This window comes from Cervus canadensis, chromosome 23, assembly GCF_019320065.1.
Source record: "Cervus canadensis isolate Bull #8, Minnesota chromosome 23, ASM1932006v1, whole genome shotgun sequence".
Classification (NCBI taxonomy): Eukaryota; Metazoa; Chordata; class Mammalia; order Artiodactyla; family Cervidae; genus Cervus; species Cervus canadensis.
Window position 1 is genome coordinate 4,008,358 of NC_057408.1, and position 16,205 is coordinate 4,024,562.

At 51.9% G+C, this 16,205-nt stretch overlaps 1 protein-coding gene and 1 non-coding gene across 6 annotated transcripts in view; one reads left to right on the forward strand and one right to left on the reverse strand.

Annotated features, from left to right (window-relative positions):
• Nucleotides 1-16,205, forward strand: part of CTIF (cap binding complex dependent translation initiation factor) — a 314,234-nt gene that overhangs the window by 49,391 nt on the left and 248,638 nt on the right. Inside the window, exon 1 of one of the 5 annotated variants that reach the window (XM_043444063.1) lies at nt 5,717-6,054. The exons of the other annotated variants lie outside the window; for them this stretch is intronic. The gene's annotated coding sequence lies outside the window, so the exon portion shown is untranslated. Of the gene's footprint in view, nt 1-5,716; nt 6,055-16,205 lie in introns of those variants that run through there. 5 annotated transcript variants of the gene reach the window in all.
• On the reverse strand, nt 7,392-7,464 carry TRNAG-CCC. The gene has a single exon. It is a non-coding gene; the product is annotated as a tRNA-Gly (tRNA).

Sequence of the window (16,205 nt, forward strand, 5' to 3'; positions counted from 1 at the left end):
TCCGTGGTACCGGACGTGGTACCCGGCAGTGGCTGCTTGCAGGCCCCGAACAGCCTGGGCTGGATCTCTGAGCAGGACACACAAAAGGGGATCATTTCAGCATCAGGAAGAGCTTGGCACCGGGACAACTATCCCTACAGTCCTGTGTCCACATGGGCTGCCTATAGCCCTGCCTATCGTGTAGCCATCATGTCTGGACTGTTCTGGGCCTCAGTTTCCTCATCTCTAAGGTGGGACCGATCTTACAGATGGAGAGAGTCCATTTAAAGGCTTAGCTCTCAGCAGTCACTCACATAGTTATTATGGTGTTGGTTGCCTCAGTTAATCCTCATGGCAACCATGGGAGGGTAGACAGCGCTTTGCAGATGTAGACCCACTTTGCAGATGAAGAGGCTGATATCAGGGCAGGAAAGGGACCCACCAGCCTTTTGGATTCCTGGCGCTGTGTTCTTTGTACGGAAACACCCTGGCAATATCTGTGGCTTTTGGTAGGGTTTTCCCCGTCTCCCTGATTCTCCTGGATACCAGTGAATAAGCTAGTGTGAAGCTCCCCCCACCTGCAGGGCACCTTACTTCCCAGGGATGGTTTGGAAATAGCTCTCCCTGGAGTAAGTAACCCAGATGGCCCAGAGTCAGCGAAGAAGCCACGGGCCTCGATGGCAGGGTGAATGGAATTCATAATTGGCACGAGCTGACCTCACAGCCTGGACACTGTGATTCCCATGTCACACAACTCCTGTCACCGTGAACAGTCGGCGGCTGTGTGCCGGCAGAGGGCCCTGGAGGAGCAGACGGGCGGGCCTGGCCCTGCTGAGGACAGCAATTAGCAGGGAGTGACGGCTGCTAATCACTCTGATCAGCCAAGCAGAAGCCCAGCCTGCCATTCACAGTCTGCCTCTGGCTCCTGGGGCCCCCGGGGGTGGGGGTGGGGAGAGGAACAAAGGGAATCATTGCAAAACTCCGGGGTCCTCTTCTTACCCTGGAGAGGCTGGCTGCCTTGGGAGCAGGGAATGGTGGGCAGCTGGGAGTGGGGAGGCCCGGAAACAGGTGGGGCCTGGCCAGGCTGGATGACTGCACTCTGCGCAGGGCCCACATCCTGTCTCCAGATGAGCCAGCATATTTTTGTAATGAGCCCGATAAAGTTTTCTCCTGTCCCGCCCACCCTGGGAATCCTCAGTGACCAGAAAGACCCGGGGGCCCTGTGTGTCTGACAGGAGTGTGGCACCTCTCAGCGTTCGGGAGGCCACAGGAGGGCTGCCTCAGGTCAGTACACACTTGGTGGGTGTGCGCAGGGGAGGCCCTTTGATGGGAGGGGACGCTCTCTGGAAACAGGGGTTTCAGCCAGAGTCGGATTCCCCAGAGAAGACTTGGCAGAAAAGGACAAGTTTGTCGTACATGTGAAAGGACTCAGTCAAAGCAAAATGATCTTTATTGTCATCATCACAGGTATTAATAATATGTCTTCAGAGTTCTTTAGTATTTTAGACCTGGTATTCATGTTCTTGACAACCCTGGGATGTTTAAAAAAAAAAAGAAAAAAGGATTGTTCTCTTCTGAAGGTATAGAAAGAGGCCTAAACAGGCAGGGGACAGATACAGGTGATGAGCCAAGGTGAGAATGTCCTTTTGCCTCTGGGGCTGAGGCCAGCCTGAGGGACGCTAGACTGTCATTCAGATAGTTTTTTCTGAGTATCTTCATTAAATTATCTACTATACAAATGATTTAGGGGACTCTCTTCCACAGACCAAAGAGGTGACTGTTCACCTCTGCTGCATCACAGGGGCCCCCTGGAACAGGACACCCCCCTCCCTGTCCCACCTCTTGAGGGGACTCTGCAATGTGTGGCTGGGAAGGAGAGAGTTAATTTAGCAGCTCTGGGGGCGGGGGTGGAGCATCCTGGTTGCAGTCTGGCCTGTCTCCTGAGCAGTCAGGCCTGGGTTAGCTGTGCTCTGACATGGGGGCCCCCATGTTCAGAAGGGTTAATGCTCGGCCAACACTGGCTGTCAGTGTTTGGAAATCCTTACATTGAACCAGAGGCTTCACTTGCATTCCTCTTTTGCTCGGAGGGCCCCACGAATTACGCAGTCTGGGTTCCACAGCTGTCGGGGGCGTGAGGCTAGGGTCCTCGGGGCCTGTCAGCTGGCCGAGCTGCTGGGGTGGGGCTGACAGCGGCCGGCATTTATGGCAGCTGCACGCGGACGCCAGGCAGCCAGGCAAGGCCAGGCGGGGTTTCTGGAATGAGCGCACATTCCCTGGCTGCCACTCCGCACCCTTCCCTCCCTGCACCCGTGCATCCAGGCTGTCCCTGTCCTCCTCACCTGGAGACACCGCATGCACACCGTGACCTTGCTCCCGAGGGCAAGGAGTCAGAAATCCTTGCGCCCGCGACAGACAGGCGTGCCCCTACCCCGCCCTGAAGTTGGCTCCATCCGCCTTCGCTCGGGGTTTATTTTTGATGGATGGGGAAAGAGAGCGATCCAAGGAATGAGGGGCTGTGCGCCCAAGGGCCCTCCTCGCCTGGTACTCGGCAGGCCACAGCAGGCCCCAGCGTGAGTGGGAGGCCCGAGGGAGGCAGAGCCACCCCACACCCAAACCCTCACCAGGGCATCAGGTTCAACAGGAAAACAATTAGAGAGCTGAGAAGCAAGGTCAGAATCCTGGATCTCAGATGGCAAGGACCGGGGGGAAATTGATGGATAGCGCCAACTGTATCTCCTAAAACTCCAAGGTGGGGCCACCTGGAGAAAGTGTTGGAACTCTTATGCATATGTATTTCTTTTAATTTTAATTTCTGTTTGGGGTTATGTTTTTGTAATGCACACGATGTTTTGCCAGGGTGAGTGTGTATGTGTGTATGGGTGTGAGTGTGTGCATGAAGGTATATCATGCGCAAATTGAGGGCAGCTGAGGATGAGGGGGTTGGATGGCATCACCGACTCGATGGACATCCACTTGGGCAAACTCTGGGAGATAGTGGAGGACAGGGAAGCCTGGTGTGCTGCAGTCTATGAGGTTGCAAAGAGTCAGACACGACTGAGCGTTACAGATAGGACTGCTTTATCAAAGTACCACAGAATGCAATAGAAGTTGATTCTTTCATAGTTCTAAAGGCTGGAAGTCCAAGGTCAAGGTGTCAGCAGTGTGAATTCCTTCAGAGAGCTGTGGGGGAGTTTCTGTGTCCTGCCTGTCCTCTAACTTCTGGCGGTTTGGTGGCAATCTTTGGCATATCTTGGCTGGTAGATGGCATCACCCCAATCTCTGCTTTTATCCCTACTTGGCATTCTCCCTGTATGTATGTCTTTATATGCAAATTTTTCCCTCTCTATAAGACTAGTATAACCTCTTATGGGCTTCCCTGGTGGCTCAGACTGTAAAGAATCTGCCTGCGATGCAGGAGACCTGGGTTTGATCTCTGAGTTGGGAAGATCCCCTGGAGAAGGGAACAGCTGCCCACTCCAGTATTCTGGCCTGGAGAATTCCATGGACTGTATAGTCCTTGGAGTTACAAAAAGTCGGACATGACTGAGCCACTTTCACTTTGGGGGATATAATTCAACTATAGCAGATGGCATAAGCAGTGAATCAAGCTGGGAAACTAGTGGCTTAGCTAAGCGCTTTCCTCTCTGGCCCACTAACCTTGACTGTGTGTCAGCCCAGCCTCTTGCGTTTCTCATCAGGAGGTTCTGCTCAGGGAGCCGTCTTGACAAATAGCAGGAGTCACTGCCAGGGCTTGCTGGGTCCGAGGCCTCCAGTCGGCCAAGAGGAGAAAGTCCTGGGGTGCGAGCTGCAGGGCCCTGTGTGCCGGGCACAGGGAGGAGAACCCTGGTCTCCTGCTTCTTTTCCCTGCCTCGAAGCATCACGTCACAGTGAACAGAAGAAGTAGCACTAAGTTGTCATGGGTGGACGGACTCCTGAGCCTGACTGCCCAGGGAAGGAGGTCAAGACAGCTGGGTCTCTTTGGCGTGACTGTGGGTAAGTTGTAGGCTTCTGGCATTTTAAAGTGACAGGTGTCTTTGAGATCATCCCGTCCCACCCTCCTGTTTTACAGACAAGGAGATGGAAGCCAAAGGCGGGGAGGGTCCTGCTCATGTTTCGTTTAGGATCAGGATCCGCAGCTGTGTCAGTTCTCTACTGCTGTGTAACAAACATCCCCCAAACAAAACACACTGTCTCCCACTTTGTGCTGCTCAGAGTCTTGGTTCGGCCTGGCAGGACTCTGTTTCCAGGGCCTCTCCCAAGGCTGTAGAAGAAAGAGGCATTGACCAGGACTGTGATAGACTGTGGGAGTGTCTGCTTCCTGGCTCCCTGGTGTGGTTGTTGACGAGGTTCAGTTCCTTGGGGCTACTGGGTTGAGGCCTCAACTCTTCACTGGCTGATGGCCAGAAGTTTCCCACAGCTCCCGGCCATGTGGGTCTCTCCAGCATGGCAGCTTGCTTCATCAGAGTGTGCATGCTGAAAAGGCAGCGGAGAGTCAGGAAGATAGAAGTCAGTCTCTTCTAACCTGATCACAGAAGTGACATCTTATTATTTTACCATATTCTGTTTGGAACACAGGAGGCAAGAGTCACTGAGGCCCATCTTAAAAGAGCTGCTTACCACAGCAACTGTAACAGGAAACCTGAATAACATCGGTTTAAACAATGCAGAGATTTATATATTTTTTTTTTCATGTAGAAGGAATCTAGAGGCAGGAATCCAGGACTGGTGTGGGGATTCTGTGGCCATCAGAAGCTTAGGTTCTTTCCATCTTTCTGCTTTGCCATGCTGAATGAGTGGCTACTTACTAGCCTCAAAGTTGCCTCATAGTCTAAGAGAGCTGCTGGAGCTCCAGACATCATGCCTGCATTCCACACAAGGAGGAAAAAGTGGAAAGGACAAAAGTCATGTGCCGGCTCAGTCAATCCCTTTAAAGTGTTTCCCGCCCATTAACTTCCTTTTACATCTCATTGACCCCTACTTTCTGTGAGGGAGATTGGAAAATCTCCATGAGGTTGCAGGAAAGAAGGAAGAAAAAGATGTGAGGGACCTGCAACATCTAAGAGGAAACACATGTGTGAGTGGGTAATTGACCTTTCAACAGATAGCTCACCAGAAAATCAGGCCTGGGGAGAAGGGTCTTGAGGGGGATATGGGAGTTGTCTGGGCAGGAATGGATCATGGATGCAGCCTGTGTGCTGGCATGCAGATCCATCCCCCTGGGCTAAAGGAGGGTCTTGCTGGGTTCTCTTTTCTTGAGCCTGAGAACTTGGGCTGATTCTGATGAGGAGACCCAATGGCCAAAGCAATAGACAGACCTATACCTACAGCCGGGCCCATGATGGGGCTTCTGGCACCTTCTGTTCCTTTGCTTCCTCATCCTTTCCAACCCATCCTTTGGCTCCTAGACCCTGCAGCCGAATTCCTTAGACCTCCAGTGGGCATCGCCAAGGTCGAGTGTCTTAAATGTCGGACAAGTAGCACGGGGGATGGGGAAACCCCAGCTGAGGTCACTGGGGAGTTGGGGAGATTTTCTTACCAGGTTTCCTGGTGTTTCCTGCTTGGCAGTCAGAGGTATCCCACATATTTGGCTTGTCTTATAAGTCCCAAGAGATGAAACGGAAACCATACAATTTAGTCTGTGAAATTCTGCTCATTCATGTTTAAGAAGGCTTCAGAGGCCTCGGTATGAAGGAAGTTAGACGTGTGATGTGATTAGCAAGGCAGGAAGGTGTGGCGGGCACCTCTCCCATCTGAGGCTGCTCAGAAAGGCTGGAGCCTGCCCGCTCTCTAGACTGTACCTGGAAGTAGACAGGGGAGTCTGCAGGACAGCAGGGGATTTGGGTAGAAGCTCACGGCGTGTGCCATCTCAGGGCATTTAAAATCAGAGCTTGAGGACATATTTCCCTTTGGTATTTTGCCAGCAGGAGAATCCACTGCCGGGAAGTTGTTTGTAATGATGGCACACACAGCACTGCTGTGTGGGCAGGCGGGCTCCTGGACGTCCCAATGTGGTGAAAAAAACAGAGAAGGAATGCTGTAGCAACACCCAGAGCAGGAACGAGGAAGGTGGCACCGGTAATGACGGCACTGGCGTTTATTGACTGTATCGACGCATTCAACATGAGTTACAAGGGCTTTATGGGGGTTGTTTCTTGGTCCCCACCTCTCACCTCCAGCCTTCTTCCCAGGGACAGGGGCCATGCGGGGCGGGGGAGGGGGGCAACCCCAGTGTTGCTGCCATTTCCCACCTCTGGGCTCCACACGAGGTCAGCAGATTTCTAGATTAAGCGGTGACGCACAGGGTGACAGGTGGAAACCATGCCATCCACCCAGCAGGGGCCTTCGCGCGTTGCCAGAGTAGAAAATGACCTCTGTGCCAGACAGCTCATGGACGTGGGAAGGCCTTGCACATGAGGCGGTGTTCCTGCAGGACGGGTGTGAGCAGAAGGCTCTGCTGGCCTGGCGTTTGGTGTGGCAGGTGCCTCCTAGCAGGGGTTACCCTTCGAGTGACCAGCTGCCCCAGGCTGGGACAGCCGAGGTCCCTCCCAGCCAGTGTTCTAACCCAGTGATCAACAGGCCAGAGGGACCCCACAGCCAACTTTTTTTTTCTCTTAAACCAAAGCGTGTCGTTTCTTGCTTATAAAAATGCCAAAATCTTATTTTGTTATTTACTTACACACACACACACACACACACACACACACACACACACATTTGTGGGGTCTTCCCTGGTGACTCAGATGGTAAAGAATCTGCCTGTAGTTCAGGAGACCCGGATTCAATCCCTGGGTTGGGAAGATCCCTTGGAGAAGGGAATGACAAGTATTCTTGTCTGGATAATCCCCATGGACAGAGGAACCTGGCTGGCTATAGTCCATGTGGTCACAAAGAGTTGGACGTGACTGAGTGACCCACACATTCACTTTCACTTTCATATATATATATAGTTGCACTGCATGGCTTATGGGATCTTAGTTCCCTGACCAGGGGTTGAACCCAGGCCCTCAGCAGTGGAGACGGTGACCTGGCCCTGGCCCAGGCTTGCTGGTGCCTTGGTGATGCAGTCCCTGCACTTGGGGCCTCTCCCCTTCCCCACCAGTACACACATCCTCCTCCAAGGCCACTCAAGGAAAGTGATCTCTGACCTTCTTTCCCAGACAAATTATTATTTTGGTTTGGTTTGTTTTAATTGAGGAATAATTGACATAGAGTGTTATGTTATTAATAGTTTTTAAGTGTACAGCATAATGATTCAATAATTGTATATACCGTGAAGTGGTCACCCGGACAAGTTATTATTGCTCTTTTTAAAAATTTTATTTACTTATTTGGCCGCACCGGGTCTCAGCTGCAGCACACAAGATCTTCTTAGCCAGGGCATGCTATTTCTGTGTGTGATGTGTGGAATCTAATTCCCCGGCCAGGGATTGAACCTGGGCCCCCTGCATTGGGAGCACAGAGTCCTAGCAACTAGACCACCAGGGAGCAAATGATTAATTGTTTGTTAAGAATATTTGTTATTATTCACCAGACAAATTATTAAGCGCCAATGTTTATGGAGCTCAAACAATGCATATTTGGGATAAGCACACCAAGTATACACATCATGTATTGATTGCCTACTGTTTGCCAGGAACTGCGCTCATTTTACATATTTTTACATAATCCTCTCAACTGACCTGTCAAGGTGGGGTTTATCCCCTGGGGAGACCTCTGTGGGGGGTCATGCAGTGTGGCTGTCTAACCAGTTGCCCTGGGCTGACTCCCGAGTGTCCTTTTATACTAGTGTCTTTGTGGCTCCTGAGTGGGAATTCCAACCACGTCCCGTCTTCTGCCTGCCACCCAGGAGATCCTCAGGGCAGAGGCCACGTCTCACCTGGCACCCGGGGTCTAGCAGGGCGCCTGGCATGCGCTGAGGAAGTGGCAGGTGTTGCGCTTTGAGCCAGGGGCAGAGCCAGAATCAAGGGCAGGGGGTGAGCGGAAGGGCTATTCCTTTCGAGCTGTGACAGCTCAGCGTCCCCAGCTGTGTTCCCGGCTTGCGCTACAAATAGACTGGAATGTTGGTTGCTTTCTTCTCCGTTGACAGTGCTGGATGCTAGACAAATTCTTGGTTACCTTTTGCACCATAGCTAGTTCTTTCTTTCTTCCCCGGTCTTCCAGGCCTGAGTGGCCTCCTGTTGCATCAGTCCCAGTGCAGCTCGCCTCTCATTAATTCCATCTTGCCCCGGTGTCCCTGGTGAGACGGTGACTCTTGCTGATATCTGAGCCGTGCTCTCCTTGCTCACCGCCATGCAGCCTGGCTGTTAACACAGGCCACTGTCCTCATCCATGTTGGGCAGGCCTGCTTCCGGTTCAGTTTTCAGGCTTCTGTCTTCTACTCGTGGAAGTGTATCTGAGTTCCGTTTAACTGGATCTGTCCTCACCTTGAAGACTTTTTGGCTCATTCTTTATCCAGCTACAGGAAAAGAAAAAGAACTTTTTTGTTGAAGCAAAGAGAACTTGAATGTGTTAATCTGTGTTCATGTCAAGGGGCCAGCTCTGCAATCCCAGGCTCACCAAAAAAAAAATGTGTTTTTCCGCATCTTGATCCAGTGTCCTGTAAAGACACATATACTGCCAGGATGCAAGCAGCGTGTTTAGATTCTGAGACTCAATTTAGCAGTATCTGAACTCCGGATATTCTATCTGCATGCAACAGACACAGTGATTTCTAACATCAGGCTCGGCAAGGGCATTTCCAGACTCTTCATAGGCGATCTGATGGGGAGGTTGTCTCCCCTGGGCCCCCACCCACAGGGAGAGCATGTAACTCAAAAGAAAACACCTGGCCAGCCTCATTCATAAACATGGCACAATATTGTTGGATGGCAGCCTGGGGATCAGCCTGTGGGGAGTGGAAATGCAGTCTCCTGACAGCTATAAACTAATGGTCCTTCTTTGCCTATATACATGTTTAAGGTGGTCCCTTAGATGGCATTGGAATGAGCCCATCTTCATGGGCTTGTAGGGCTGAGACTGTTTGTACTGATATGTTCATCTTATTGTTGTATATGCTCTAAAAGACTGGCTTGTTTTTTGTTTTTTTTTTAAGCAAGAAAATGTAAGAGGAGCTTAGAGATAGCAGTCTCCTGGAGGTAGCCTGAGGGAGTAGAAAGGAAACAACGTTGGCACAAATCTCAACTAATAAGGGTTTTAGTCCTGGCTCCACGGTTTGGGATGTGTCATGTCAGCTCTGTGCCTGTATTTCCTGATCTGTAACGTGAGGGATTGGCTTGCCCATTTCATTGCTTCTGGGAGCCATGCTTTCCCCCCCACCTGCTAGTATCTCTGAAATAAGGATGCATCTCATTACCACTGGCTGTCAGCCACTTGGCAGAGCCACTGTGTCACATGGCATCGCTGTCATTTCCTAAGCAGGTGTGAACGTGGTCCTGCCGTTCAGACTGTCATGACCTCAGCTGTATTAGGTGTGTTGTTGGCCACCCACCTGTTAAGTGAATTGTCACTCGAAATGTCTTCCAAAAGATCTCACTATAACCTATTATTGATACCAAATGTTACTGTGTCCACAGAGGGACATGGAAACAGTAGTGGGGGCTTGATTTGATATTAGAAAAGCAAATATGTGTTGTTAGAGGAAGGACTGCAATTTCATATTTTCTTTTAAAGCGACAGGAATTATCAGTCTCCTACATGCCGCCAAAGGCAAGAGAAACTCCCCAATCCCTCAGAAGAGATGAAACCTCCTCAAAGCTCACGTGACCCATTTGTTTGCACTCAGGACTGTCACTAAAGCATTATGTCATAGTTTAATTGGCAGCATTTTTCCTTTGTGTCTCATAAAATAATGGTGGGTCTTGGAATTTGCTTTCTAAGTTTTCTCCTGTATTTATACCTAGTAGTTTTATGTACATTTTTTGGTCATGCAGAACAAACCAATAAGAATAACATTCCTTCCATGTGTTGATGATGCTCCTCTGGGCCTGTTTAGAGCATCTCCATCTTCGACCGCAAAGAGTGTGATCAGTCTGATTTCGGTAGGACCATCTGGTGATGTCCATGTGTAGAGTTGTTTCTTGTGCTGTTGGAAAAGGGTGTTTGCTGTGATCACTGTGTTCTCTTGACAAAACTCTGTTAGCCTTTGCCCTGCTTCATTTTGTCCTCCAAGGCCAAAGTTGCCTGTTATTCCAGGTATCTCTTGACTTCCTACTTTTGCTTTCCAATCCCTTGTGATGAAAAGGACATCTATTTTTGATGTTAGTTTTAGGAGGTCTTTTAGGTTTTCATAGAGCTGGACAGAGGAGCCTGACAGGCTATAGTCCGTAGGGTCGCAAAAGTCGGACACAACTGAAGCAACTTAGCACGCATTATGTGTATACAGACACACATTAGAATTGTTGGATCATATATTAACTATATGTGTAATCATTTGGGGAGCTACCAGACTGTTGTGCAAAGCAGTTGCATCCTTTTTCATTCCCACCATCAGAGTATGAGCCTTCTAATTTCTCCACATCCTCACTCACACTTGATTCAACGTACAGAGACCATTCTACATCTCAGCTCCCAGGATTCTGGAGTGACATCCAGTGACTTTGGAGACAACAGAGGCCCCTTTCTAGCTTTCTATATCCTCCTTTCCCCTTCTCAGCAGAGCTTGCAGAGGGCTGTGGGGAATTTCTTCAGTTAATTATCTGCCAGTTAACCACTCAGTTGCTCCCTGTGGCTGTAACTGGCTACAGACTGCTCTTGCTGGGTGCCCCTAAAGAGGTTATCTGCTGCTCCCACACTCTAGTGAGGGGAATTAACCGCAGGGAAAATGGGAAATAGAGCCCAATGACTGTGATGGCCTAATAAGAGCAGCCATCGAGATCTGCCACCAGGCGAGTTCTCTCTTCCCCCTGCAAGGCATCTGGCTGCATCTGGGAGTCCTTCTTGCTGCTGCCTCAAACTAGTCCCCCAGGAGAGCTCCTAGGTCACAGAGGCCTGGGATCAGCAAGTCCACAGCCCTCCCACTGGAGCCCATGGGCCTTCCACCCAAGTTCTGTGAACTCCTACCCTGCCTTGAAAGTATAGTGATGGGAGAGACCAAATGATACTCTAGAAGGTCCACAAGAACACATACTGTCATGGGTGCCCAATGGGAGTGATCTGGACTCAGGTTTTCTGGCTGCCTATTTTCCTAAATATGTGGCCTTAGCACGTCCCAGAGAGAAACACTTGGGGAAAACCAGCCCCCGGAGAAGTCTCGTACCTGAGTCTGCAACGTGGCCGTGGCCAGTAGCTCTCATCTCTGGCTTGGCCGTCATTGCCGAGAACTTGGTGATGGGGTTCTGTGCTCTACAAGGTAACAGCCGTAGCCAGCAGAGGCCTGTGGTCTGCAGAACTTGGCTTTCCCATCCCTTCTCTCCTGGAGAAGGCTCTGTACCTCATAGGGCTTTCATCCCTTCCAGCCAGTCCCTTTCTCCTTCATCCCTCAGTTTCTACCCCATCATAACACAAGCTGGTGGGAACGGTCAGTGATTATTGGCTCATGCCAGAAGGCAGTGGGACCCTGAGCTGATGCTGGTCCTGGGGAAACCCCCAGGGCTAGAGTCAGGATGCCTGGGTTGTGGTCCTTCCTGTTGGGAAGCCATATGCACGTTGTTCCAGGGTCCCCATGGATAAGAGGGAAGTGGTGATGCACACCTGTCTCCCTCCTACAAATGGTGACTGAGAGACGACTGGCAGGATGGTGCTGGACTTGCAGATCCAAAGGCAGGAGGCCCAGAGCCCCAGCCCAAGCTCGACAGATAACTTAAGATCTGATTCAGTCATTCATATCTGATGGTAACTTACTCTGTTATCCTGTGAAAGACACAAAGCCTTAACCTGCAGCAGCTCCAGGACCCGCTTCAGCAGTGACCATGGGGTCCAGCAGCTCATGGGCAGTGTTGGGCCAGGACCAGTTTGTTGAGTGGGTGGGGCTCTGGGCTCCTCACTTCTGTTTCGTCAGCGTACGGTATCTTGGAGCCATTTGGGCTCAAGACCTGACTCAGCTCACCTCTTAACAGATGACCTTGGGCAACTCCTCTCTGCCTCGGTTTCCCGATTTGTACGATGGGACCAAAAATGTGCCTTCATTATAGGAGTGTCTTGAGGATTAAAGTAAAATATATGACAAGCATTTAGCACAGAATTCAGCACATAGTAAATGCTCAATAAATGCTAGTTGTTTTCTTTTATGTATCGAGGGAACTGTGTATAGTTTAATTTGAAAAGTAAGTATGATATTAGAGGGAAATAGTTTGGAATCTATGGGGACTACAGTCTGTGGGGAATATCATATTGATGGTTTGCTTTGCTGCTTCAGTGAAAGTCAAAGGCAGCTGGCCCTGAGTAGGAGCACCCCTCTTGGGGTCCTCCAAGCAAAGGCAGGGGCAGCATGGGTGTGCTGGCTCAGGGCCTGGAATCAGGGGGTCTGGGCTTCCATTTTCTGTGGTTTTTACACTCCTGGGCTTGTGCTGTTCAGTTCTGCCTGCAGTTCCTGGCGGATGCAGGGAGAATAATAAGCGCCCAGGCACTGGGTCAAGTTTGAGATTCCTGTGGTTGCTGTCTAGTGGGCTTCCAGCATCGTGTGTGATACGTGCAAGCTAGTCAGCCAAAGAGGGGGTCTTCCCCCAGCCTACCGTGCTAGCTCATTTCACTGCTAACATGCCCTCCGCCCCTGCCTCATCTCTGCCCACTGGCAGCCAGCTGCTTCCTGCCTGCTGATTACCAAGGGGACAGAACCTCAGTTACCTGTCATCCATTGTCTAATTCCAGAATCCAGCATCAAATTGTTGTTGTTGTTTAGCCCTTTATTTACTTATTTGTGCTGGGTCTTCATTGCTGTGAGGGCTTTTCTGTAGTTGTGGTGAGCGGGGGCTACTCTCCAATTGCGATGCAAGGGCTTCTCTTTGCTTTGGCTTGTGGAGCATGGGCTCTCGGGGCGCGGGCTCCCGGGGGCGCGGGCTTCCGTAGCTGCGGCTCCCGGGCTCTAGAGCACAGGCTCAGTAGTTGTGGTGCTCGGGCTTAGTTGCTCCGAGGCATGTGGGATCTTCCTAGACCAGGGATCGAACCCACGTCTCTTGTACTGGCAGGCGGATATTTTTTTAACCACTGAGCCACCAGGGAAGCCCCAAATTGCTGTTGTCTAGTCACTCAGTCATGCCCGACTCTCTGTGACCCCGTGGACTGCAGCACACCAGGCTTCCCTGTCTCTGCCAGAGTTTGCTCACACTCATGTCCATTGAATCGGTGATGCCATCCAACCATCTGTCGCCTCTTCTCCTGCCTTCAGTCTTTCCCAGCATCAGGGTCTTTTCCAATGAGTTGGCTCTTCACATCCAGTGGCCAAATTATGGCAGCTTCAGCTTCAGCATCGTTCCTTCCAATGAACATTCAGGGTTGATTTCCTTTAGGTTTGACTGGTTTGATCTCCTTGCTGTCCAAGGGACTCTCAAAAGTTTTTTTTCCAGCACCGTAGTTTGAAGGCATCGATTCTTCAGCACTCAACCTTCTTTATGCTCCAACTCTCATATCAAATACTCAGTGATTAACTGAATGTCTACGGTGGGCTCAGGTCTGGCTCCCAGGTCACAGGGGAAGGAGCAGGCTTGTCCTCGGCCTCCAAGACCTTGTAGTTCAGCCGAGGAAGGAGGCAGCCCCTAAGACTGAACTGGAGTGCGGTGGGGGCTTTACAGGGAGCAGTGGGACAACCCTTTCCATTTACTTGGACCCCCTGAAGACACCCAGGAGGTGCGCCTCTTTCCCTGAACAGAGTTTGGGGGTACACTGCCTTCTGTGGTTGACTGTTTTCTTTGTTTCCAGTGCAGCCCAATCTCTGCAGAGTGACACAGTCTTCCTGTAATAGCTCTGTGGCTTGTCTTCAACCAGGTTAGGGTGGCATCCTGCTGATCCGGAAACCTTTCCTTCTCCCCCTTTGCAGTGACTCTGCGTGTTTCTATTTTAGACTGTTGTGTATTGATTTCCCATTGTAACTCCCAGGGGACAATCCTTGTTCTTGATTGCCAGGTTCTTAGGGACACTCCTCATTACTTTCTTGCAGGAGGGGCTCAAACTTGGATGTTGGCGAGGACCAGGCAGGTAACGTGTGAATGCGTGGAGCCTCATGAGAGTGATGGCTGTGGGCCGTGGGGAATTAGGGAGCGTTGGGGTCTGTGGAGGACTGGCCACTGCATGCCCTGTCCGAAGAGCCCAGCCCCGCTTTGCTCAAGCTTCCAGTGTGGGGAGGTGGCCAGTATTGGTGGATCTCCCAGGCTTTGAAGGACATCAGAAATGGGGATTTTACTGTGAAATCTTCTGGTTTGTAAAACTGGCTTGAATATTTTAAAAATACTGGACAGACGTAATGGTATAACCCCGAATGAGCCTTTGCAGTCTCTGCTTTGTGGTTACTTGCCTGTGCAGGAGGAGTTGGTCATCCAAGGTGCCTGGGGACAGAGGCCAAAAGGCCCAGTGGGCAGCTGCTGTGGGTGTCCAGGGGGACTCTGTGAGCTGGCGTGGTCAGGGTGGCATCCGGAGGTGGGCTTGACTGAGCGGCCTGCAGGGTGAGGAGGGTGGAGGGAAGGGATGCTGGTCTCAGAGGGAGCCAGCTCTCCTCCTCAGCGGCGAGACCGGCCCGGGGGTCACAGCCCCCTGCCCTCACACCCCCAGGGACAGGCTGTGTGGAGCCTGCTCCAGCTTCTGAGACCCCCCGCCAACCTCTTGCAAACCACCTGGGCCTGTCACCGCTCCAGCTGGGCAGGCTCAGGGAGCCATGGCCAGGAGGGAGCAGGATGATGGGGACCCTGGATACCCCAAGAGAGACAGTGGAGAGGGTGTCACCTGAGACGGGCGCTGGGCCACCAGGCTCAGAGGAGCTTGGAGGCCTTTACCCGAGGTGCTCTCCCAGAGGCGATGCTGGGTTCAGAGAGGACACCGCGGGGCTCCCTTCTGGGTGTGCTCTGAGTTTCCAGTCTTTGTCCGTCAACTCGGAAGCTTTTGAAGGCTGGGGGTGGGACCCACACTCTCAACTTCTCACGAGTTCCTTCTCACTTCATCCTCCCAACACTTTACCTAGATGGTACTTTCATCACCAGTCAACTTTAAAGATGTGGAAACAGGCTACTCAAGGTTACAGAGCTTGGTTTAGCCTGCGTTGGAACCCGGAGCTGTGATGTTCCCCTGTCTTACGGGGAGGGGACAGGGAAGAAGCTACCTGACTCCAGCCAGGTGTGGGGCTGGCTGACCAGTGACCCTGCGGCCTGTGACTTCCATGCTCCCTCAAACTGTGGGGCACAGCATACAGCAGGTGCTCATTACTTGTGGAGGTGAATTGCCTTAAGAAAGGTCTAGAATGCGGTGGGAAGAGGTTGCAGTCTTGGTTCTGGGACCAGGTGACTCTGGCGGCTGTAGAGATGGGGGATGGGACAGGTTTCCCCCTCCCCGCCACCCCCCTACCCCAAAGCATCCTTGGCTGTAATGTTCTAAGAGCTGGGAAGGGGGCTGGGGGGGAGCCTGGGCCCAGCAGCAGCGGGCAAAGGAGCTGGCGAACCCCACTCTCGGGGAAGGTGTGTCCCAGGCTGGGCGTGAGAGGGCTGGGGGCCCGGGGACCAGTCTGCCATCCTGGGCTTGAGACGGTGAGAAATATAGGAAGAAGCGGGGCCCCCAAGGACCGTGAAGTCTTGTCAGGACGAGATAAAACCCCATAAAAAATTCAAGAGCAGGGTAAGAGTTGGGTAGCAGCACAAGGGAGGGTGAGAAGGTGTCAGGAGGCAGCCCGTGCTTGGCCAAGGGAGCAGGGGTGCAGTCAGCGCCTGGAGCCCAGTGGAGTCTTCTGTTGGCTCCGGAGGCTGGAGGGGAGGGCAGACCTGGCAGCAGGGACGTCCAGGGACAGAGCAGGGGCTGGGCATCTCGAGTCCATCATGGATGCCCTCCTCCTGATTGGTCTGGGCTCCTCTGCTGGTGTGGAGGCCTCCGCAGGGTTGGAGAGCATCTGTTTTTCCTCCAGCATGCGTTCTCCACTCAATCGTGTCCAGCTCTTTGTGACCCCATGGACTGTAGCCCGCCAGGCCTCTCTGCCTACGGGATTTTCCAGGCAAGAATACTGGAGTGGGTTGCCATGCCCTTCTCCAGGGGATCATCTCAACCCAGGCATTGAACCTGAATCTCTTGCGTCTCCTGCATTGGCAAGCGGATTCTTT